The sequence below is a fragment of the Rutidosis leptorrhynchoides genome, chromosome 2 (assembly GCF_046630445.1).
Source record: "Rutidosis leptorrhynchoides isolate AG116_Rl617_1_P2 chromosome 2, CSIRO_AGI_Rlap_v1, whole genome shotgun sequence".
Taxonomy (NCBI): domain Eukaryota; kingdom Viridiplantae; phylum Streptophyta; class Magnoliopsida; order Asterales; family Asteraceae; genus Rutidosis; species Rutidosis leptorrhynchoides.
The window spans coordinates 69,047,566-69,073,139 of NC_092334.1; the positions used below are offsets into that span (position 1 = coordinate 69,047,566).

Genomic DNA, 25,574 nt, shown 5'->3' on the forward strand with positions numbered 1-25,574 from the left:
GAAACCACCTCGGTTTGATAACCGATGATCCAGATCCATTAACTTTGAAAATGCTGACGAAGCAGCATGTTGTAGATGGTCTTAATGGCCAAGAGGTTGATAATAAAGAATGGAACGCTCGATAGAAAATTTGGTACTGAAAAACGGATTGAGCTAACCACGAAGGAGACCAAGGACAAATACAAGGACCAAGCCCTATATTCAAAGAATCCAGGTAATTCTGGATCCGATGAAACCTTCAACGAATATTTTGCTCCGTACTCATGATTAAAATCTTGCGAAAAATCTTTCTTCATCAACCTTCGAACTTAGAAATTCCAAAATATCATCATAAATATCCTAGATATTTCAGAGGATATTTTCATAAGTATTCTTGTCCGAAATTATCTATCTCTTCGTGCTATCCGTGTTACATCATAAAGGAGGCTATTTTAGTTTCTAAAGTTCTTTGAAATTCAAGAATGATTTCTGGAGAAGTGTTGGGAATTGAAGCATGAATTAGTATAATATAATGCGCTTGGCCAACGTGGTTATATTACAGTAAGTCATGCTAAATTTCTAATGAAACGTGATGATGATGAGTCACAAATCATAACGTCATCATGTGCCATGTTACGCGACTCTTTCATTCTACTTAATCTCTAAGCATATCACGGAAATATTTCCTTGATATTTCTGGTCTTCCGTGATTCCAACAGTTGCTAATAATTTGTGTTAATACATTTTCCTTCTGAATAGAAGATTTCCTTAAATCCCTTGAATTCCGAAATTCAATAGTAACTACGTCAAAAGCTAAAACGAACCTTTATTTACTTCATTTCACTCTTTTGTGACAACTTCACTCGTACGCTTCACATAATCGAATTTTTTTTACCACTATTACTAAATGGTGATAAAACTCTAGTTATTAACTCATATTCGTCATAAAAACAATCTTATTGTTAGCCATGACTACCTCGATCAAATTTCGGGACGAAATTTCTTTAACGGGTAGGTACTGTCACGACCCAGAAAATTTCGACTAATTTTGAACCAAACTCTCGATACAATGTAATATTTTATGCAAAGTCCGTTATGTTGCGTCTCAAAAATTATGAGCTGTTTCATATATTCAATTGACCTTCACCATTCCCGATGATTCACGAACGATTCCTTGTAAATATGTGAATATATATATATATATATATATATATATACAAATAATAATTGGAAATGTAATTCGAAACATCATATGTTGTTGTTATTAAAATGAATTATGTAAAATAAAATAAAAAATGGAATATTATAATAATTATTATTTACAACATAAATATATATAAATATAGTATAATAAAATTTAATATTAAGTGATAGTAAACTTGTTTGATGTTTCGATTGTTAGTAAACAAGTATAATATAAACTTATGAGAACAACTTTAAAATTAAACGTTGGTCCATAATTAAGTTTTAGAAATTCTAAGTTTGCTAAAAGTATATTTAAATACCTTGAGCTAAGTTTTAGTACTCCGTACACATTACTTGGAACTAAAAATAAATATTAGAAGAACCTTTTTGATCAGGTTTCAAACAAATAATGAGTGAAATAATTAAATATATTTAATCTAAAAATTTAGGATTTTTACGAACACTTTTATATTTTAACTGTTTAGCAATTGACACGATATAATATCAATGATAAACTGTCGGCAGCACTCTCCACACGTTTTAATTAATTGATTACATGTACTGTGTCTCTTGTGATTCTTAATATCTACCATCTATCTCTTATATATATATATATATATATATATATATATATATATATATATATATATATATATATATATATATATATATATATATATATATATATATATATATATATATATATATATATATATATATATATATATATATATATATATATATATATATATACATACCTTACATATACTACATATACACACTCATAGATTTATATAACCCGATCAACCTTAGCTTCCATCACCACTACCTCTTCCATCATTGATCTCCGCCATCTTGCCGCCGTCTACAACCACCTCTAAACCACTATCTCTCTACTTTTCTTCTCTCTCTACTAAACGTGTTCATCGATTAACCTGTGATCAAACACCAACCACTTCATCATCGAAACCCATCACATAAGAAACCATCTATCACTTTAATATTTCGGTTGATTACCCATTCGACCATCATGAAGTTTTGTTTCATTTCCTTTTTGGACAACGAGCAAACACCCACACGACCACCTCCTCTTCATGAATCCATCATCAACTCCTTTGTACCACAACACCACCACCACTCTTGTTTTGCAGCTCAAGCTATACAACAAAATATGAATATTATCTAACGATTACAACCCGACTGTTACACTTGTCTAAACTATCCTTCGCATCAGATATCATCATTCACTTGAACATCATTATCAAATTTCTAATACCTTTCTTCATGCTGCAACTATTAGAAAGACACCAACTTTCCTGTTCTCATTCGTTACTATTTCTGTCACGAACAACCTTACACCACTTCGCTTTCAATATTACTGTTACCTATCTCTTGTTTCAGTTGTAACCAGATGACCCATCACAAATTATGAATTACGTTTTCTGTTTCTTCTTCGATTACTAACCAAGAACCCATACCATCACCGAGAACAACCAAACAATAGAACCAAAACCCCATCACCTTTCCTCTCTCTCCTATTTCTGGCTCGATGAAATAGTATATAAAACTCGTTACATTTATATTACTGATCCAGCTCCTGAACCTACAGCTGATACACTTTATTTTCTGTTCTTATCGAGTACCAAAACGTCAACTACCGCCTTCTATATTTTTCTTTCGGTTGAGCTATCTAAAGATTGATGTGATAAAGATTGAAAAAGGAACACGCATAAATGGAGTTAGTGGTGCAAGTCATGATGTTTACTTTACAGCTCAATATCACGTCTCTTTGTTCAATTAACCACCGACTTCCTTTGGTTTTATGCTATGGGTCGTTTTCACCTTTTGAACCAAGAAGTATTATAGTTCTGTGGGACAACATAGTTGTTAAGAAATACATCCACAAACATCGAACAATGGATTTTTAAATGAAACTTTCGGCACCTAATCATCTCTACTAGCATATGAAAATGATTATTTGAATCCTATATTTCTTTATTTAAGCCAACACTTGATGGTATTAGTTGATATTTTGTTGTGTTCTATTTATTGTGTGGCCGACCAACAAGAGCCCCACAAACTATATTAAAATCGATACATGACCAAGAACTAGATGATTATGGGACCATGTTTTGATTAATGAGCATAACATAAAGTTTGGGTTAAACTGTAACAACAACGATTAGGATTGTTTAGATAAATAATGATGATGATGATTTGGTGATAGTAGGAGTAAGAACGGTGATGAATGATGATGGTAATGACAGGAAATGATGATGTTTTAAATGATGGTTCGGAGATGATGAACGAAGAAGATGGTGACGTTGATGATTTCTTAATGATGATAAATAGAGGTTACGAATGAAGGTGATAGTAATTATAACGAGCATGATGTCATATGATGATGAGAGAAGACGATTATGATTATGATCATAATGATGTTACATGTAGATGATGATACTATGATGAAAAACAACATAAATATTAGGGGGTAACTACAATTAAGAAGGGATATTAATTGGAAAAAATGGGAATAGTTGAATGGCTGAAAGTGTTATCGGGTTAGCGGGACGTCACGGGTTCAAATCCGGACTTGGGCATTTATTTAAGGACTACTCCTTTGAGGTAGTAAAATTATTATTATTATTATTGTTATTATTATTATTATTATTACTAAAATAAGTATTATTATTAATATTATCATTATTATTATTATTAATATAAATATTATTATCATTATTATTAGTAAAATCAACATTTTCTATAATTATTACTATTAATATTCATTACTATTAAAATTAACATTTTTAAAAGTATCAATTTTATAAGAACTATTATTTTTTTACTATTATTATTATAAAACAAAAATATATATTTATTTATTATTATCAATATTATTTTAACAATAACTGTTAGCTATATAGAACTATATTTACTACATCTAACATGACTATAGTAATATTTTATATTAATTAGGTTATTAATGAAATACATAATTAAAATAACAATTAAATCACTAATAATATATAAATTTGTTCGGTTACCATTATATGTATTAATATATATATAAATAATATAGGTTCGTGAATCTGAGGTCAACCCTACACTTGTTAAATGACATCATATGTATTTTTACTACAAAATACAGAATGGGTGAGTTCATTTGCCCTTTTTACTCTTTACATTTTTGGACTGAGAATACATGTAAATGCTTTATTAACTATTTTACAATATTTATATGCGTGAGTTTCATTTGCTCCCTTTTTAATTGCTTTTGCAATATATATTTTTGGGCTGAGAATGCATGCGCTGTTTTATAAATGTTTTATGAAGTAGGCACAAGTACTAAAACTAATTCTATGTGGGTTTAAACCAGAAATATACCCTTAGCTTGGTAACATTAAACTACTTGTCTATATACGGTAGGTGCGAATCCTAAAGATAGATCTATTGGGCCTAACAAACCCCATCCTGACTATGGGATGCTTTAGTACTTCGAGGTTATTTTAAACACACCTGATCTGGTGTACTTTAGAGGGTAAAACATGAACGTTAAGGCTTGTTACCGGGTGCCTATGACTTATAGAATACTTTTATACACTTGCGAGTGTACATATATATTTATAAACGGAAATCTTGTGGTCTATTAATATATTGAAATGATTATTATGATAAACCTATGAACTCACCAACCTTTTGGTTGACACTTTTAAGCATATTTATTCTCAGGTACAAATTAAGTCTTCCGCTGTGCATTTGCTCAATTTAAGGACATTACTTGAAGTCGATCATTGCAATGGGACCAAATGTTGATGACTTCGTCCAGGTGGATAAGGACGGGTCGTCACAGTTGGCGTTGCACATACGTTTTATGACCTTCTTCCATAAGGATTTTATGTGTGCAATACGAAGGACTTATTCCTTTAATATCATGAATCTTCCATGCAATGGCTGGTTTATGAGCTTTCAACACAGAAATGAGTTGTGATTTCTCATTTTCAGTAAGAGAAGACGATATTATTACAGGTAATTCAGAATCACCATGTAAATAAGCGTATTCCAAATGGTTTGGAAGTGGCTTTAACTCTAATTTCGGAGGTTCTTCTATCGATGATTTGTATCGATATCTGTCTTCTTCTTTTAGCATTTGAATTTCTTCTATTGTTGGTTCATATCCATTAGCTATAAGTGTAGCTAACATTTCAGCTTCATCAATTGGTTCATTACCTTCTCCTAAAGAACATTCTCCTGTTCCTTGTAATTCTGGAAATTCTTCTAACAATTCTGCATGTGAATCTATAGTTTGAATATAATAACATGTATCATCTGCAGATTGCGGTTGTTGCATTGCTCTATCAACTGAAAAGGTAACACTCTCATCCTCTATACTTAGGGTCAATTTCTTACCGAACACGTCTATCATTGATTTAGCCGTGTTTAAAAATGGTCTTCCTAATATGAGAGGAACTTGAGAATCTTCTTCCATGTCTAGAACAACAAAATCTACTGGAAATACTAAAGTACCAACTTTAACTAGCATGTTCTCCATTATCCCTCTAGGATATTTTATTGATCGATCGGCTAGTTGTATGCTTATTCTTGTTGGTTTCAATTCTCCAAGGTCTAGTTTAGCGTATAGTGAATACGGCATTAGATTTATACTAGCACCTAAGTCCGCCAATGCTTCTATTGAACTAAGACTACCCAGAAAACATGGAATTGTGAAACTTCCTGGATCAGATAATTTTTCTGGTATCTTATTCAACAGCACTGCTGAAGAATTAGCGTTCATAATAACAGCCGAGAGTTCTTCCATTTTCTTTCTATTCGAGATTAGATCTTTCAAGAATTTAGCATATCTAGGCATTCCTGAAATCACATCAATGAAAGGAAGATTTACATTTATCTGTTTAAACATATCCAAGAATTTGGATTGCTCGGCTTCAAGTTTCTCTTTTTTCATTTTACTCAGGTAAGGAAGTGGTGGTTGGTATGGTTTAACATAAGGTTTAGCCTTAACTGTGTTATCTTCATTAACCTTTTCAACTACCGGTTCTTTTTCCTTATCTTGATCAGGTTGTGATTCTTGTGGAGTAGGAATAGCTTCATCAGAAGTTACAGGTATTTCAGGTGGTTTAAGTGTTGTACCACTTCTTGTGGTAATGGCTTTAGCTGTTTCATTCCGGGGGTTAGCATTTGTATCACTAGGTAGACTTCCCGGTTTTCTTTCACCTATTAACCTTGCTAGGTTACTTACTTCTTGTTCCAGATTTTGAACAGAAGCTTGTTGATTTCTAAATGCTTGAGCATTTTGTTCATTGGTTTGTTTTTGAGATGTGAAAAACTGCATTTGAGTTTCAACTAGCTTCGTCATCATATCTTCTAAATTCGGCTTTTTATCATCGGTTTGTTGTGGTGGTTTGTTTTGAAAATTAGGTCTTTGCTGGTTGTAAGTATTGTTAGATACTTGTTGATTGCTAGGACCTTGTTGGTTGTTGTATGGAATATTTCGGTTATAGTTCTGGTTTTGATTGTAAATCGGTCTTGGCGGTTGATAATTATTCTGATAATTATTTCCAGGCCTTTGGTTTATGTATGAAATATTCTCTCTTTGTTCCATTGTTAATTCAATACTGAGACAATCTTTTGTCAAATGTGGTCCTCCACACTGCTCACAACTAATTCGTATTGAGTGAATATCCTTAGTCATCTTTTCCATTCGTCTCTCGACAGCATCTATCTTTGCGGAAATGGAATCTAAGTCATGGCTAGAATCGGCTCTAGCTGCTTTAGATGATCTAACGATATCTTTTTCTTGGTGCCACTCATGTGAGTGGGAAGCAGTGTTATCAATAATTTTGTAAGCATCAGTTTCGGTTTTCTTCATAATAGAACCACCAGCTGCTATATCTATGTCTTTTCTTGTAGTGATGTCGCATCCTTGGTAGAATATTTGTACTATTTGACAGGTGTCTAAACCATGTTGCGGACATCCTCTCAATAACTTTCCAAATCTTGTCCACGCCTCATATAGAGTTTCATTCGGTTTCTGTGTAAACGTAACAATTTCTGCTTGAAGTCTTACGGCTTTAGATGCCGGAAAGAATTGTTTAAGAAAATTTTCAACTAAAACATCCCATGTATCAATCGCCCCTTCAGGTAACGATTCCAACCAATCTTTGGCTTCTCCCTTTAAAGTCCAGGGAAATAACATGAGATATATCTGTTCATCCTCCACTTCTCGGATTTTAAATAGTGTGCAGATCCTATTAAAGGTACGAAGATGTTCATTTGGATCTTCCTTCAGTGCACCACTAAATTGGCATTGATTAGTCACCATGTGTAGAATTTGTCCTTTGATTTCATAATCTGGCGCATTAATGTCTGGATGAGTAATTGCGTGACCTTGGCCAGTGCGTTTAGCTCTCATTCGGTCTTCCATACTTAAAGGTTCCAGATTCTCCATAATTGAATTTGTTGAATCGGAATCACTAGAGGATTCTGATTTAATGGTTCGTTCCTCAACAATCTTTGTTTGAATGATTGGTGGTTCCGGAGGAAAATTTAATGGTTCAGGATCTATGAATCGTCCCTGAATATTCTCCGGATTCTCAATTGTGAGGTCGGGTTCAAAAAATGGATTATCGGAAATTTGAACTGGAGTACTTGGTCGACTGGATGACGATTCTAAAGAAAAATCAACGGCAGTAATATTTGCTAAATGTCTTGATCTAGTTACAGGTGGTGAACGTACAAAAGGTGGTGAACGTCTTGCTCGGTGCATTCACTGAATATCCTATTAGTTTTTAAAAGGAAAGAAAAATTATATAAGTTATCCAATTAATAGACTTTTCTGATTTTGCCCACGTTTCGAATAACCAAAAGTTGTAGCAGAGGGGCAGGATTCGTTTGGTCTCAATATAATTGAGGACTGTTTGGCTCCAATAACCCGGTCCACGTACAAATCCAACTATTACTACGAACCAGAAAATTTCGATGTCTATTAATTTAACTACTTAAAATAAATTTTCGTAATTTTTAGAAATTTAGATAAGAAGTAGAATAAAAATCTATGTCCTAAAAACTAGAATAGCGAGAAATAAGAAAGAAAAAGAGCGCGTCGAAAAAGGTCGAAAAAGAAAAGAAAAATTGAAAAAGGCGTTGAAAAATAAGAAATAAAAAGAGTGACTTATAAAACTTTAAAACATTCGCCTACCCCAACCTTATTACTACCACTAACTTAAAATTATAATCGCAAATTGAGATTACTAATTGGAATGATAATTGATACATAGGTAAAAGGTGTCTAAAAATATTAAAGCTTACAAGAATAACTATATCCCAAATGGCAATAACTTAAAAAGAAACTAAAACTTAAAAAGGCGTCGCAAAATTCTAAAGCACCTAAATCTTAGTCTAAAGAAAAAGCACTTAAGGAATTTTACGGCAAAGCCTAAAAATCTAGAAGTAAAAATAACTATGGCAAAAACTATGAGTTAAAAATAAATACGAGCGAAAAATACAAAAATTACGCTAAAACTATTAAAAAGGGACAAAATATAAAAATATATAAAAAGTTGTAAAAATTACAATTTTTATAAAAATATTATTTTTATATTATTTATTTTATAAAACTATTAATTTTATAATTTAATTATACTAATTAAATTAAATAATACAAATTAATAATAAAAACTAAATTAATAATTAAAAATTAAACCCTAATTAGGGTTATAATAATAATAATTATATATTAATTAAAACCCTAAACAGGCGGCTGAGGTTACCAGGCCTGTCAAATCACCTCATGCTATCGCATGAGGTGTTAGTTGATTTTCCATGCGATCGCATGGCTTGCGAAATTAGGCCAGGCTCTGGGCTGCAACAGTGATCGGGCAGAGTATGTTTTTTTATATTTTTTTTTCTTTTTTTTTGCTGTTTTAATAAAATTATGTAATATATTTATATAAATTAAATAAAACTTATATTTTTATAAAATAAAGATAAAGAAACTTTTATATAACTTACAAACTCTTAAAAATATTTATATTTTTGTTTTTCTTTTTATATTTTCGAATATTTAAAACGTATTTTTACAAAAGCGTACTAAAAATAAAAATCTTTTTTTTATATATTAGCGTTGCGCTTCTGGCTTTTAAGCTAGATTGTTCCCCGGCAGCGGCGCCAAAAATACTTGATGTTAAAGCTAAGGGGTATAAAATACTATTAAATTTTACAAGGAAATACTATTAAATACGATACAATTTTACACAAGATATTTATTTATTTAGAGAATGGATATACTTAAACCTTGCTACAACACTTATAGGCAGTGTACCTAATCGTACAGTAGTGTAGTTTTTAGTAAGTCCGGTTCGTTCCACAGGGAAAATCTTTTAACAAAGCTTAACGCTATATTAGTTTACTTTTATAAAAATACAAATGTATATATAAGTAATATTATTATTATAAAGGGGGGTTTTTACCGTTTAATGACCGGTTTGTCGATTTTAATTCTTCAGTCGCAGTTAAAACCAAATGTAAAATATTAAATAAAAGACTTAATTTAAAGCGTAAAGTAAATAACGATAATGAAATTACAAATAATAAAAGTGCGATAAAATAAACTTGCGATAATTAAAAAGTACGATAATTAAAAGTGCAATTAAATACAATAACAATAAATAAAAGTGCTATAATTAGAAGTGCAATTAAATATGAAATAAAGGAAATTAAATATGAAATAAAAGAATTATGCTTATTTAAACTTCCGTAATCATGATGTTTGACGTGTTGATTTTAGTTTTATGCCCATGGGTTAATTGTCCTTTGTCCTGGATTATTTAATATGTCCGTCTGGTTTTTGTCCATAACAGTCCATCAGTCATAAATATAAAGTGCGAGTGTCCTCGTTAAATTATCCTTATACCCGAAGTTAAATATTCCAACTAATTGGGGACTTAAACTGTAATAATATTTTAATACTTTGTTTAATAATTACACCAGGATGTCGACTGAGTGTAACCCAAGGTTTTAATACTTTGTTATCAATTATGCCAAGTGTCCTTGTACATAATTTCACCCCTGTTTTAATAATTCTAGTGGCTATTAATCCATTCCCGTGTCCGGTTAAATGAACGATTATTCGTACATATAAATACCCCGCCCATCGTGTCCGATCGAGTGTATATGGTTATTTATAGGTACATCCAATTGTAAATCTTTATATTAAAATTAACAAACTATCATTTAGTTAAACAAATATAAAGTCCATTAATAGCCCATAGTCTAATTTTCACAAGTGTCGTTCTTTTGTCCAAACCCCAATTATGGTACAAAGCCCAATTACCCAATTTTAGTAATTAGCCCAACATCATGATTAGTTCGGATTAAATAAGCATAATAATAACTTAGCTACGAGACATTAAATTAAAAAGGTTGAACATAACTTACAATGATTAAAAATAGCGTAGCGTTACACGGACAGAATTTCGACTTACACCCTTACAACATTCGCTAACACACCCTTATTATTAGAAATTAAAATTAAAATTAAAATTAAAATATATATATATATATATACTTTACGTATGATGAAGAGAAGAAAAGATGTGTTTATTTTGGCCAAAACGCGTTGAATTTATAGGACCTGGGCTGGATTTCAGAGCCATGCAATCGCATGGCTTTTGTGCCTCCAGGCCATGCGATCGCATGGCCAGCTGGGAGAAGTCACATATCTTTGTTTTCTTTCTTGCCGACGTTTATAAATAATAATATAATATATAAATATTTATAAGAATTATTTAAATATTATACTTTATTTATGTGCATAGTTAACTTGTAATTTTTAGTCCGTTGCGTCGAGCGTTGAGAGTTGTCTCTGGTCCCGGTTCCTGATTTTCGAACGTCCTTGCGTACAATTTAATATCTTGTACTTTGCGTTTTGAATCTTGTACTCTTGTAATTTTGAGACGTTTCTTATTAATAATTGGAACCCCATTGATTGAATTTTGTACTTTTGAGCTTTTTGGTTGTTTGCGTCTTCAATTCGTCGAATCTATCTTTTGTCTTCACCTTTTATTATTTAAACGAATATCACTTGTAAATAGAACAGTTGCAACTAAAAGCTTGTCTTTCTTGAGGAATAATGCTATGAAATATATGTTCATTTTTAGCATTATCACCCATAATGCCCTCCTGTTGGTCATGTGTGACAATGGTTTAAGATTTGACTAACTTCATCTCCGAATACACATCGGCGTATTATTCCATCGGGACAACTTTTAAACAAATGTAGGTCTTCCCAGAAATAGTGTTTTATATCACAAAAGAATTTCTTTCGTTTTTGGTACGATAATCCTTTTTCAAGGAATCCACATACTAAATAGTTTGCATAGTCTGCAAACCATGGAATTTCATTATAATCTATCTTCAATAGATATTCATCAGGAAAGTTGTCTTGTATGGCCGATTCATTTAGAACTTCTAATTCGGGATTTTCAAGACGAGAAAGATAATCAGCGGTGAGATTTTCTGCTCCCTTTTTGTCTCGGATTTCAATATCTGTAATGACCCGAAAATTTGCGACTAAATTTAAACTTAATCTTTAAAGGATTAATGATTTCGACACGATAAACAAAGTCTGTAAAACTGAATCTCAAAATTTTTGAACTATTCAAGTACCCTTCGATTTTCTCAACGATTCGCGAACAATTATATGTAAATAGATACATATATATACTATAACTTGAAAACGTAACAAAGTTTTAATTGCATAATACCGTACATTAAACTTATTGGTTTATATATCTAATTAAATATATATGATTTCAAGTTATTTAGTAAACGATAGTAACATTCGATTATTGATTTGATTGATATTTAGATAAGTTAACTAAAACGTTTAAGATGAACCAGTAAAACACTAATTTGATAAAGTATTTTCAAATTGCTACAGTACCCAAAATGCTACAGTGTTTTTGAAAATCACTATTTGCTACAGTGAAATTGACTTTGCTACAGTGAATTGCTACAGTAACTTTGCTACAGTGGTATATTTTATGGATGATTTAAGACTATATTTTGACAAAGGTACGATTCACGAAACGTAAAGTACAAGTTTTCTCAGCGTACGAAAGGGCGTTCGAAAAACCGGAACCGGGACATAAGTCGAGTGACAACGTACGACTTATCGGAACAAAAATTACAAGTCAACTATGCATGTGAATTTAATATAATATATAATTAATTAATTAATTTAAATTATATATATTATATTTATATTTATTTTATATTATGTCGACAAGCTAGGAGCCAAAACAATGTGAGCTGTCCCTGGTCCTCATGCGAGTCGCATGGCCAGAAGGCCATTTCCATGCGAGTCGCATGACTCCAGATTTCAGGCCACATCTATAAATTTCAGTATTTTCGCTCGATTTAAATCACACACATACACAAATATATATATACTCCGTAATATTATTTATTATTTATTATTATTATTATTATTATTATTATTATTATTATTAATAAGATTATTATTAATCTTATTATTTTTTTTTATTATTATTAGTGTTATTATTTTTGCGATACAAAAATAATAATGTACAAAAAAATATTACGACGGAGTGATGTCCAAGTAATTTTCAAAACGAGTTTTCGAGCGAGCTAGAGCTAAGGAAAATATGGGTTATTGCCAAGGAAATTATGGGTAATGTTCGGGGGTATTTTTGTGAATCAAACCTCGTGTTTATCATCTCCGATGCGTCTACGTGCTTTCCTACAATATTGTATATCAATATTAAACTGTGAGTTTCATAAGATCCCTTTTACTCTCTACATTTTTGGGCTGAGAATACATGCAAATGCTTTATTAACTGATTTACAATATTTATATGCGTGAGTTTCATTTGCTCCCTTTTTAATTGCTTTTGCAATATATATTTTTGGACTGAGAATACATGCAATTTATTTTAAACGCAATGGATACAAGTACATACTAAATTCTACACCGAGTTTGAACCGAAAATCCCTTAGCTTTGGTAACTAGTAACCGCCGGTTATAAGAACTGGTGGGCGCGAGTAGTTATATATGGATCCATAGGGCTTGATATCCCCGTCCGAGCTAGAGCACTAGCCTTTTAACGGACGTATGCTATTTGAGAAGCGTACACGTTGGTTTGCGTGTATTATTAAGATGATTATACAAAGGGTACAAATTATATATACGTTAAAGTTTAGTTACCAGGGTGCTCAATTTCGTAGAATATTTTGATAAACGTTTCTGGATGAAACAACTGAAATCTTGTGATCCACTTTTATATAATCTTTTGATAAACGTTTCTGGATGAAACAACTGAAATCTTGTGATCCACTTTTATATAATCTTTTGATAAACGTTTCTGGATGAAACAACTGAAATCTTGTGATCCACTTTTATATAATCTATTGATAAACATTTCTGGATGAAACAACTAAAATCTTGTGATCCACTTTTATATACAGATTATACGAAACACTAAAACTATGAACTCACCAACCTTTGTGTTGACACTTGTTAGCATGTTTATTCTCAGGTTTCCTAGAAGTCTTCCGCTGTTTGCTTAGATGTTAGACAAGCTATGTGCATGGAGTCTTGCATGACATATTTTTCAAGGAAACGTTGCATTCACCAAATCATCACCATGTATCTTATTTTGACTGCATTGTCAATGGAAGTACTGTTGTAAACTATTATTTATGGTGATTGTCTATATGTAGAAATCATTAGATGTCGAAAACCTTTGATTTAAATATTCATTTATGGTGTGCCTTTTCAAAAGAATGCAATGTTTACAAAACGTATCATAGAGGTCAAATACCTCGCAATGAAATCAATGAATGACGTGTTCGTCCATATGGATTTGGACCGATCGTCACAATATCAAACTCTTGTAAGAGTAAGATCCAACAGATTAATCGTGGTTTAGCATCTTGTTTCGAAAATAGGTATCTAAGAGCAGACTGGTCGGTATAGACCACCGTTTTAGCTAGAACGAGATATGAACGAAATTAGTCAAAAGAAAAGACAATAGCAAGGAGTTCTTTTTCAGTAGTTGTGTAATTCGTTTGTGCTCCTTGTAACGTCTTACTAGCATAATAAATAGGTTGAAATCGTTTTTCAATCCTTTGTCCTAAAACGGCTCCCATTGCAAAATCACTTGCATCGCACATTAGTTCAAATAGTAGATTCCAATTTGGAGTTATCATGATCGGCGCATTAGTGAGTTTTTCTTTAAGAATATTAAAAGATTTGATGCATTCATCTGAAGAGATGAATGGAGCATCCTTTTATAGGAGTTTATTCATAGGAGTGGCAATTTTAGAAAAATCTTTTATGAAACGTCGGTAAAAACCGGCATGCCCTAGAAAACTCCTAACTCCTCTAACATTGGTGGGATGTGGAAGTTTAGCAATTACCTCTACTTTAGCTATATCTACTTCAATTCCTTCTTTTGAAATTTTATGACCAAGAATGATGCCTTCTTTAACCATGAAATGGCATTTCTCCCAACTAAGTACTAGATTTGATTGTTTGCATCTAATAAGCATTCGTTCAAGATTAACTAGACATGATTCAAATGTATCACCGAAGACTGAAAAGTCATCCATGAAAACTTCCATGCATTCTTCTATCATGTCGTGAAAAATCGCCATCATGCACCTTTGAAAGGTTGCAGGGGGCGTTGCAAAGTTCAAATGGCATGCGTTTTTAAGCAAAAGTACCATAAGGGCACGTGAACGTGGTTTTCTCTTGGTTCTCGGGTGCTATTGGAATTTGAAAATATCCGGAAAAACCATCAAGGAAACAATAGTAACTATTTCCGGCTAATCTTTCCAACATTTGATCAATAAAAGGTAAGGGAAAGTGATCTTTTCTAGTGGCGTCATTTAATTTTCTATAATCAATACAAACACGCCATCATGTTACAGTCCTAGTAGGAATAAGCTCATTTTTTTCATTTGTGATGACAGTCATGCCACCCTTCTTAGGTACGCATTGAACTAGGCTTACCCATGGGCTATCAGAGATTGGATAAATTAAACCTGCATCTAGCAGTTTAATAATTTTTTTCTTAACAACATTTTGCATATTAGGATTTAGTCTTCGTTGGCGTTGCACATACGTTTTATGACCTTCTTCCATAAGGATTTTATGTGTGCAATACGAAGGACTTATTCCTTTAATGTCATGAATTTTCCATGCAATGGCTGGTTTATGAGCTTTTAGCACAGAAATGAGTTGTGATTTTTCATTTTCAGTAAGAGGAGACGATATTATTACAGGTAATTCAGATTCACCATGTAAATAAGCATATTACAAATGGTTTGGAAGTGGCTTTAACTCTAATGTCGGTGGTTCTTCTATCGATGATTTATATCGATATCTGTCTTCTTCTTTTAGCATTTGAATTTCTTCTGTTGTTGGTTCATATCCATTAGCCATAAGTGTAGCTAATATTTTAGTTTCATCAATTGGTTCAGTTCCTTCTCCTAAAGAACATTCTCCTGTTCCTTGTAATTCTAGAAATTCTTCTAACAATTCTGCATGTGATTCTATAGTTTGAATATAATAACATGTATCAACTGCAGATTGCGGTTGTTGCATGGCTCTATTAACTGAAAAGGTAACACTCTCGTCCTCTATACTTAGGGTCAGTTTCTTACCGAACACGTCTATCATTGCTTTAGCCGTGTTTAAGAATGGTCTTCCTAATATGAGAGGAACTTGAGAATCTTCTTCCATGTCCAGAATAACAAAATCTACTGGAAATACTAAAGTACCAACTTTAACTAGCATGTTCTCCATTATCCCTCTAGGATATTTTACTGATCGATCGGCTAGTTGTATGCTTATTCGTGTTGGTTTCAATTCTCCAAGGCCTAGTTTAGTGTATAGTGAATACGGCATTAAATTTATACTAGCACCTAAGTCTGCCAATGCTTCTATTGAACTAAGACTACCAAGAAAACATGGAATTATGAAACTTCCTGGATCAGATAGTTTTTCTGGTATCTTATTCAACAGTACTGCAGAAAAATTAGCATTCATAGTAACAGCCGAGAGTTCTTCCATTTTCTTTCTATTTGTGATTAGATCTTTCAGAAATTTAGCATATCTAGGCATTCCTGAAATTACATCAATGAAAGGAAGATTGACATTTATTTGTTTAAACATATCCAAGAATTTGGATTGCTCGGCTTCAAGTCTCTTTTTTCTCATTTTACTCGGGTAAGGAAGTGGTGGTTGGTATGATTTAGCATAAGTTTTAGCCTTAACTGTGTTATCTTCATTAACCTTTTCAACTACCGATTCTTTTTCCTTATTTTGTTCAGATTGTGGTTCTTGTGGAGTAGGAATAGCTTCATCAGAAATTACAGGCATTTCAGGTAGTTTAAGTGTAATACCACTTCTTGTGGTAATGGCTTTAGCTGTTTCATTCCGGGGGTTAGCATTAGTATCACTAGGTAAACTTCCCGGTTTTCTTTCACCTATTAACCTTTCTAAGTTACTTACTTCTTGTTCCAGATTTTGAATAGAAGCTTGTTGATTTCTAAATGCTTGAGCATTTTGTTCATTGGTTTGTTTTTGAGATGTGAAAAACTGCTTTTGATATTCAACTAGCTTTGACATCATATTTTCTAAATTTGGCTTTTTATCATCAGTTTGTGGTGGTTTGTTTTGAAAATTAGGTCTTTGCTGGTTGTAAGTATTGTTGGATACTTGTTGATTGCTAGGACCTTGTTGATTGTTGTATGGAACATTTCGGTTATAATTCTGATTGTGATTGTAGATTGGTCTTGGCGGTTGATAATTATTCTGATAATTATTTCCAGGCCTTTGGTTTATGTATGAAACATTCTCTTTTTGTTCCATTGTTAGTTCAATACTGAGACAATCTTTTGTCAAATGTGGTCCTCCACACTGCTCACAACTAATTCGTATTGAGTGAATATCTTTAGTCATCTTTTCCATTCATCTCTCGACAGCATCTATCTTTGCAGAAACGGAATCTAAGTCATGGATAGAATCGGCTCTAGCTGCTTTAGATGATCTAACGATATCTTTTTCTTGGTGCCACTCATGTGAGTGGGATGCAGTGTTATCAATAATTTTGTAAGCATCAATTGCTGTTTTCTTCATAATAGAACCACCAGCTACTATATCGATGTCTTTCCTTGTAGTGATGTTGCATCCTTGGTAGAATATTTGTACTATTTGACAAGTGTCTAAACCATGATGCGGACATCCTCTTAATAACTTTCCAAATCTTGTCCATGCTTCATATAGAGTTTCATTTGGCTTTTGTGTGAACGTAACAATTTCTCCTTGAAGTCTTACGGCTTTAGATGCCGGAAAGAATTGTTTAAGAAATCTTTGGCTTCTCCCTTTAGAGTCCAGGAAAATAACATGAGTTATATCTGTTCATCCTCAACTTCTCGAATTTTAAATATTGTGCAGATCCTATTAAATGTACGAAGATGTTCATTTGGATCTTCCTTCGGCGCACCACTAAATTGGCATTGATTAGTTACCATGTGTAGAATTTGTCCTTTGATTTCATAATCTGGCGCATTAATGTCTGGTTGAGTAATTGTGTGACCTTGGCCAGTGCATTTAGCTCTCATTCGGTCTTTCATACTTAGAGGTTCCAGATTCTCCATTATTGAATTTGTTGAATCTGAATCACTAGAGGATTTTGATTTAATGGTTGGTTCCTCAACAATCTCTGTTTGAATGATTGGTGGTTCTGGAGGAAAGATTAGTGGTTCAGGATCTATGAATTGTCCCTGAATATCCTCCGGATTCTCAATTGTGATGTCAGGTTCAAAAAATGGATAATCGAAAATTTGAATTGGAGTACTTGGTCGACTAGATGACGATTCTAAAGAAAAATCAACGGCGACAATATTTGCTAGATGTCTTGATCGAGTTACAGGTGGTGAACGTATAAAAGGTGGTGAACGTTTTACTCGGTGCCTTCACTGAATATCCTATTAGTTATAAAAATAAGAAAAGTTATATAAGTTATCAAATTAATAGACTTTTCTGATTTTGCCCACGTTTCGAATAGCCAAAAGATCAGCAGAGGGGCAGGATTCATTTGGTCTCAATATAATTGAGTACTGTTTGGCTCCAATAACCCGGTCCACGTACAAATCCAACTATTACTATGAACCAGAAAATTTTGATGTCTATCAATTTAACCACTTAAAATAATTTTTTCGTTTTGAAATTTTAGAGAAGAAATAGAAAAAATTCTATGTCCTAAAACTAGAATGTCGAGAAATAAGAAAGAAAAAGAGCGCGTCAAAAAACGTCAAAAATAAAAAGTCGAAAAATAAAAATAAGAATGTAGCGCGTCGAAACTTAAAAGGAACTAAAAACTAAGAATTAAAAGTTACGTCTAAGAATATTAAAGCTTACACGAAATACTAAATCCCAAATGGCAATAACTTAAAAAGGGTATAAAATGGCGTCGCAAAATTCTAAGCACCTAAATCTTAGTCTAAAGAAAAAGCACTTAAGGGATTTTACGGCAAAGCCTAAAAAATCTAGAAATAAAAATAACTATGGTAAAAACTATATCTTAGAATTAATTACGAGCGAAAAATACAAATATTACGCTAAAACAAATAAAAAGGGTACAAAATATAAAAATATACTTAAAATTGTAAAAAGTAAAAATTTTTATAAAATATTATTTTTATATTATTTATTTTATAAAACTATTAATTTTATAATTTATTAAAACTAAATAAACTTAAAATTACAAATTAAATAAAAACTAAACTAAATAATTTAATAACTAAACCCTAATTAGAGTTTTGATTAAATAATAATAATAATAATAATAATAATATACTCCGTAATGATTGCTGTTTAGAGTCAACTGTGGCGTATCAAAGACCCTCATGCGATCGCATGAAAATCTGCCTTCGGGCTCATGCGATCGCATGAGCTAGGGTTTCGGGCCACATTTTGGGCTGCTACAGTGATCGGGCCGAGTAGTTTACTAATTTTTTTTTCTGATTTAGATATTTATATAATATATTTATCTAAATTAAATAAAACTTATATTTTTTTACAAAATAAAGATAAAGAAACTTTATAGAACTTATATATTTAACAAACTCTTAAAAATACTTAAATTTTGTTTTTCTTTTTATATTTTCGTATATTTAAAACGTATTTTTACAAAAGCGTATTTTTATAAAAGTAAACTTAAAAAAATCTTTTTTTTTATATAGCGTTGCGCTTCCGGCGTTTAAGCAAGAATGTCCCCGGCAGCGGCGCCAAAAATACTTGATGTGTGCGAGGTGTACTAGGAAATAGTATAATTTTTACAACGAAATACTATTAAATACGATACAATTTTACACAAGATATTTATTTATTTATAGAATGGATATACCTAAACCTTGATACAACACTTATAGGCAGTGTACATAATCGTACAGTAGTGTAGTTTTTAGTAAGTCCGGTTCATTCCACAGGGAAAATTAAACAAGCTTAACGCTATATTTTTTAAAAACTATACTTGTAAAAATACAAAAATATATATAAGTAGTATTATTATTATAAAAGGGGGTTTTTACCGTTTAATGACCGGTTTGTCGATTTTAAAACTTTAGTCGCAGTTAAAACCTAATGTAAAATATTAAATAAAATAAAAAGACTTAATTTAAAGCGTAAAATAAATAACGATAATGAAATTGTGATAAATAAAAGTGCGATAATTAAAAAGTACGATAATTAAAAGTGCAATTAAATACAATGACAATAAATAAAAGTGTGATAATTAGAAGTGCAATTAAATATGAAAATAAAGGAATTATGCTTATTTAAACTTTCGTAATCATGATGTTCGACGAGTTGATTTTTAGTTTATTCCCATGGGTTAATTGTCCTTTGTCCTGGATTATTTAATATGTCCGTCTGGTTTTTGTCCATAACAGTCCATCGGTCATAAATTTAAAGTGCGAGTGTCCTCGTCAAATTATCCTTATATCCGAAGTCAAATATTCCAACTAATTGGGGACTTAAACTGTAACAAGGTCTTAATACTTTGTTTAATAATTACACCAAGATATCGACTGCGTGTAACCCAAGGTTTTAATACTTTGTTAACAATTACGCCAAGTGTCCTTGTACATAATTTCACACCTGTTTTAATAAGTCTATTAACTATTAATCCATTCCCGTGTCCGGTTAAATGAACGATTATTCGTACATATAAATATCCCGCCCATCGTGTCCGATCGAGTGTATATGGTTATTTATAGGTATGTCCAATTGTAAATCTTTATATTAAATTAACAAACTATCATTTAGTTAAACAAATTTAAAACCCATTAATAGCCCATAGTCTAATTTCCACAAGTGTCGTTCTTTTGTCCAAACCCCAATTATGGTACAAAGCCCTATTACCCAATCTTAATATTTTTTAGCCCAACATCATGATTACTTTGTCTTAAATAAGCATAATAATAACTTAGCTACGAGACATTAAATTAAAAATAACATTAACCATAACTTACAGTGATTAAAAATAGCGTAGCGTTACACGGACAGAATTTCGACTTACACCATTACAACATTCGCTAACATACCCTTATTATTAGAATTTAAAATTAAAATTAAAATTATAATATAAATATATATATATATATATATATATATATATATATATATATATATATATATATATATATATATATATATATATTACGTATATAGATAGAGAGATGGATGGATATATGTTTAAAACTGCGCCAAAACACGCGAATTTATAGCATCAGACCTGATACTGCTCACCATGCGATCGCATGGCTTTTTGCCTTCCAGGCCATGCGATCGGATGGCTCCTTTTTCCAGCCCACATGTTGTTGTTTGCATTCTGCCGACGGTTTATATAATAATATATAATATATAAATAATTTATTTAATTATTTAAATATTATATTTTATTCTAGTGCATAGTAGACTTGTAATTTTTAGTCCGTTGTGTCGAGCGTTGAGAGTTGACTTTGGTCCCGGTTCCGGATTTTCGAACGTCCTTGCGTATAATTTAATATCTTGTATTTTGCGTTTTGCTTCTTGTACTCTTGTAATTTCGAGACGTTTCTCATCAATAATTTGAACCACTTTGATTGTACTTTGTACTTTTGAGCTTTTTGGTTGTTTGCATCTTCAATTTGTCGAATCTGTCTTTTGTCTTCACCTTTTATTATTTAAACGAATATCACTTGTAAATAGAACAATTGCAACTAAAAGCTTGTCTTTCTTGAGGGATAATGCTATGAAATATATGTTCGTTTTTAGCATTATCAAATATTCCCACACTTGAGCGTTGCTTGTCCTCAAGCAATATAGTCTTGAAATAAAAATACTAGAAACACTTCTTTATTCTTCACACTTTGTACATCAGTGATTTCTATACGGCGGTATAAACAATGGTAGTAACGATGTGGCTTACAGTCCCACATGACTATAAAAATTTAGATCCATAAGGAAATTGGATCTTTATGAAAACATTTGATCTTTTGAAAATTAAATCTAGCTTTTACCCTAGATAAGTTTTTCGAAATAACCCTTCACCGGTGTTTGCAAAATCTTTTTGTGGGTTTGGTGGGTTTCATATTTGAAAACTTTAGCTCAATACTTATGGTTTTGTGTCACCCACTTGCTAACCTTGTATTAGGAAAGCAACACGTCCAGTATACTTGCTCCGTATATTACCTTTCGGTAAAATACCGTCCGGTTGTAAAGGAAAGCGTTGAACAAGCAACTGTTAAGGCAATGTCCCCTGACATGCTTTTAATTATGGTCTATAACATGTCGGATGCAATTACTATCCTTGGTAGGAGCAATAGTAAAGCTCACCCTTATAATTTTTCGATCTGGCATAATGTCCTGTCTTTGACCATACTATGCAATCACCTTCTTACGGTTGACACCTGATTTAGTTCAGGTGACCTAATAAATTCCAGGTGAATTCCTAGGATTTTATGTTCAATGGTAATGAACGCGTTGAAAATGGGTTTTCAGAAAACAAATGTAGTGACCCGAACTTTTCCATGTTTATATATATTAATTGAGATTGATGTTTACATGATTAAATGTTTCCAACATGTTAAGCAATCAAACTTGTTAAGACTTGATTAATTGAAATAGGTTTCATATAGACAATTGACCACCCAAGTTGACCGGTGATTCACGAACGTTAAAACTTGTAAAAAAAACTATATGATGACATATATATGGTTATATATATAGTTAACATGATATTATGATAAGTAAACATATCATTAATTATATTAACAATGAACTACATATGTAAAAACAAGACTACTAACTTAATGATTTTGAAACGAGACATATATGTAACGTTTATCGTTGTAACGACATTTAATGTATATATATCATATTAAGAGATATTCGTACATCATAATATCATGATAATATAATAATTTAAAATCTCTTTTGATATTATAAACATTGGGTTGACAACATTTAACAAGATCGTTAACCTAAAGGTTTCAAAACAACACTTACATGTAACGACTAACGATGACTTAACGACTCAGTTAAAATGTATATACATGTAGTGTTTTAATATGTATTTATACACTTTTGAAAGACTTCAATACACTTATCAAAATACTTCTACTTAACAAAAATGCTTACAATTACATTCTCGTTCAGTTTCATCAACAATTCTACTCGTATGCACCCGTATTCGTACTCGTACAATACACAGCTTTTAGATGTATGTACTATTGGTATATACACTCCAATGATCAGCTCTTAGCAGCCCATGTGAGTCACCTAACACATGTGGGAACCATCATTTGGCAACTAGCATGAAATATCTCATAAGATTACAAAAATATGAGTAATCATTCATGACTTATTTACATGAAAACAAAATTACATATCCTTTATATCTAATCCATACACCAACGACCAAAAAACACCTACAAACACTTTCATTCTTCAATTTTCTTCATCTAATTGAACTCTCTCAAGTTCTATCTTCAAGTTCTAAGTGTTCTTCATAAATTCCAAAAGTTCTAGTTTCATAAAATCAAGAATACTTTCAAGTTTGCTAGCTCACTTCCAATCTTGTAAGGTGATCATCCAACCTCAAGAAATCTTTGTTTCTTACAGTAGGTTATCATTCTAATACAAGGTAATAATCATATTCAAACTTTGGTTCAATTTCTATAACTATAACAATCTTATTTCAAGTGATGATCTTACTTGAACTTGTTTTCGTGTCATGATTTTGCTTCAAGAACTTTGAGCCATCCAAGGATCCATTGAAGCTAGATCCATTTTTCTCTTTTCCAGTAGGTTCATCCAAGGAACTTAAGGTAGTAATGATGTTCATAACATCATTCGATTCATACATATAAAGCTATCTTATTCGAAGGTTTAAACTTGTAATCACTAGAACATAGTTTAGTTAATTCTAAACTTGTTCGCAAACAAAAGTTAATCCTTCTAACTTGACTTTTAAAATCAACTAAACACATGTTCTATATCTATATGATATGCTAACTTAATGATTTAAAACCTGGAAACACGAAAAACACCGTAAAACCGGATTTACGCCGTCGTAGTAACACCGCGGGCTGTTTTGGGTTAGTTAATTAAAAACTATGATAAACTTTGATTTAAAAGTTGTTATTCTGAGAAAATGATTTTTATTATGAACATGAAACTATATCCAAAAATTATGGTTAAACTCAAAGTGGAAGTATGTTTTCTAAAATGGTCATCTAGACGTCGTTCTTTCGACTGAAATGACTACCTTTACAAAAACGACTTGTAACTTATTTTTCCGACTAGAAACCTATACTTTTTTTGTTTATATTCATAAAATAGAGTTCAATATGAAACCATAGCAATTTGATTCACTCAAAACGGATTTAAAATGAAGAAGTTATGGGTAAAACAAGATTGGATAATTTTTCTCATTTTAGCTACGTGAAAATTGGTAACAAATCTATTCCAACCATAACTTAATCAACTTGTATTATATATTATGTAATCTTGAGATACCATAGACACGTATACAATGTTTCGACCTATCATGTCGACACATCTATATATATTTCGGAACAACCATAGACACTCTATATGTGAATGTTGGAGTTAGCTATACAGGGTTGAGGTTGATTCCAAAATATATATAGTTTGAGTTGTGATCAATACTGAGATACGTATACACTGGGTCGTGGATTGATTCAAGATAATATTTATCGATTTATTTCTGTACATCTAACTGTGGACAACTAGTTGTAGGCTACTAACGAGGACAGCTGACTTAATAAACTTAAAACATCAAAATATATTAAAAGTGTTGTAAATATATTTTGAACATACTTTGATATATATGTATATATTGTTATAGGTTCGTGAATCAACCAGTGGCCAAGTCTTACTTCCCGACGAAGTAAAAATCTGTGAAAGTGAGTTATAGTCCCACTTTTAAAATCTAATATTTTTGGGATGAGAATACATGCAGGTTTTATAAATGATTTACAAAATAGACACAAGTACGTGAAACTACATTCTATGGTTGAATTATCGAAATCGAATATGCCCCTTTTTATTAAGTCTGGTAATCTAAGAATTAGGGAACAGACACCCTAATTGACGCGAATCCTAAAGATAGATCTATTGGGCCTAACAAACCCCATCCAAAGTACCGGATGCTTTAGTACTTCGAAATTTATATCATATCCGAAGGGTGTCCCGGAATGATGGGGATATTCTTATTTATGCATCTTGTTATTGTCGGTTACCAGGTGTTCACCATATGAATGATTTTTATCTCTATGTATGGGATGTGTATTGAAATATGAAATCTTGTGGTCTATTGTTACGATTTGATATATATAGGTTAAACCTATAACTCACCAACATTTTTGTTGACGTTTTAAGCATGTTTATTCTCAGGTGATTATTAAGAGCTTCCGCTGTCGCATACTTAAATAAGGACAAGATTTCGAGTCCATGCTTGTATGATATTGTGTAAAAACTGCATTCAAGAAACTTATTTTGTTGTAACATATTTGTATTGTAAACCATTATGTAATGGTCGTGTGTAAACAGGATATTTTAGATTATCATTATTTGATAATCTACGTAAAGTTTTTTTTTTAAACCTTTATTGATAAAATAAAGGTTATGGTTTGTTTAAAAATGAATGCAGTCTTTGAAAAACGTCTCATATAGAGGTCAAAACCTCGCAACGAAATCAATTAATATGGAACGTTTTTAATCAATAAGAACGGGACATTTCAGTTGGTATCCGAGCGTTGGTCTTAGAGAACCAGAAAATTTGCATTAGTGTGTC

At 31.8% G+C, this 25,574-nt stretch overlaps 1 non-coding gene across 1 annotated transcript; it reads left to right on the top strand.

The window, feature by feature from the left end:
• The first annotated feature begins 17,435 nt into the window (after positions 1–17,435).
• On the top strand, positions 17,436–17,542 carry LOC139894840 (small nucleolar RNA R71). Its single transcript, XR_011775320.1, has one exon. It is a non-coding gene; the product is annotated as a small nucleolar RNA R71 (small nucleolar RNA).
• The last annotated feature ends 8,032 nt before the right edge of the window (positions 17,543–25,574 follow it).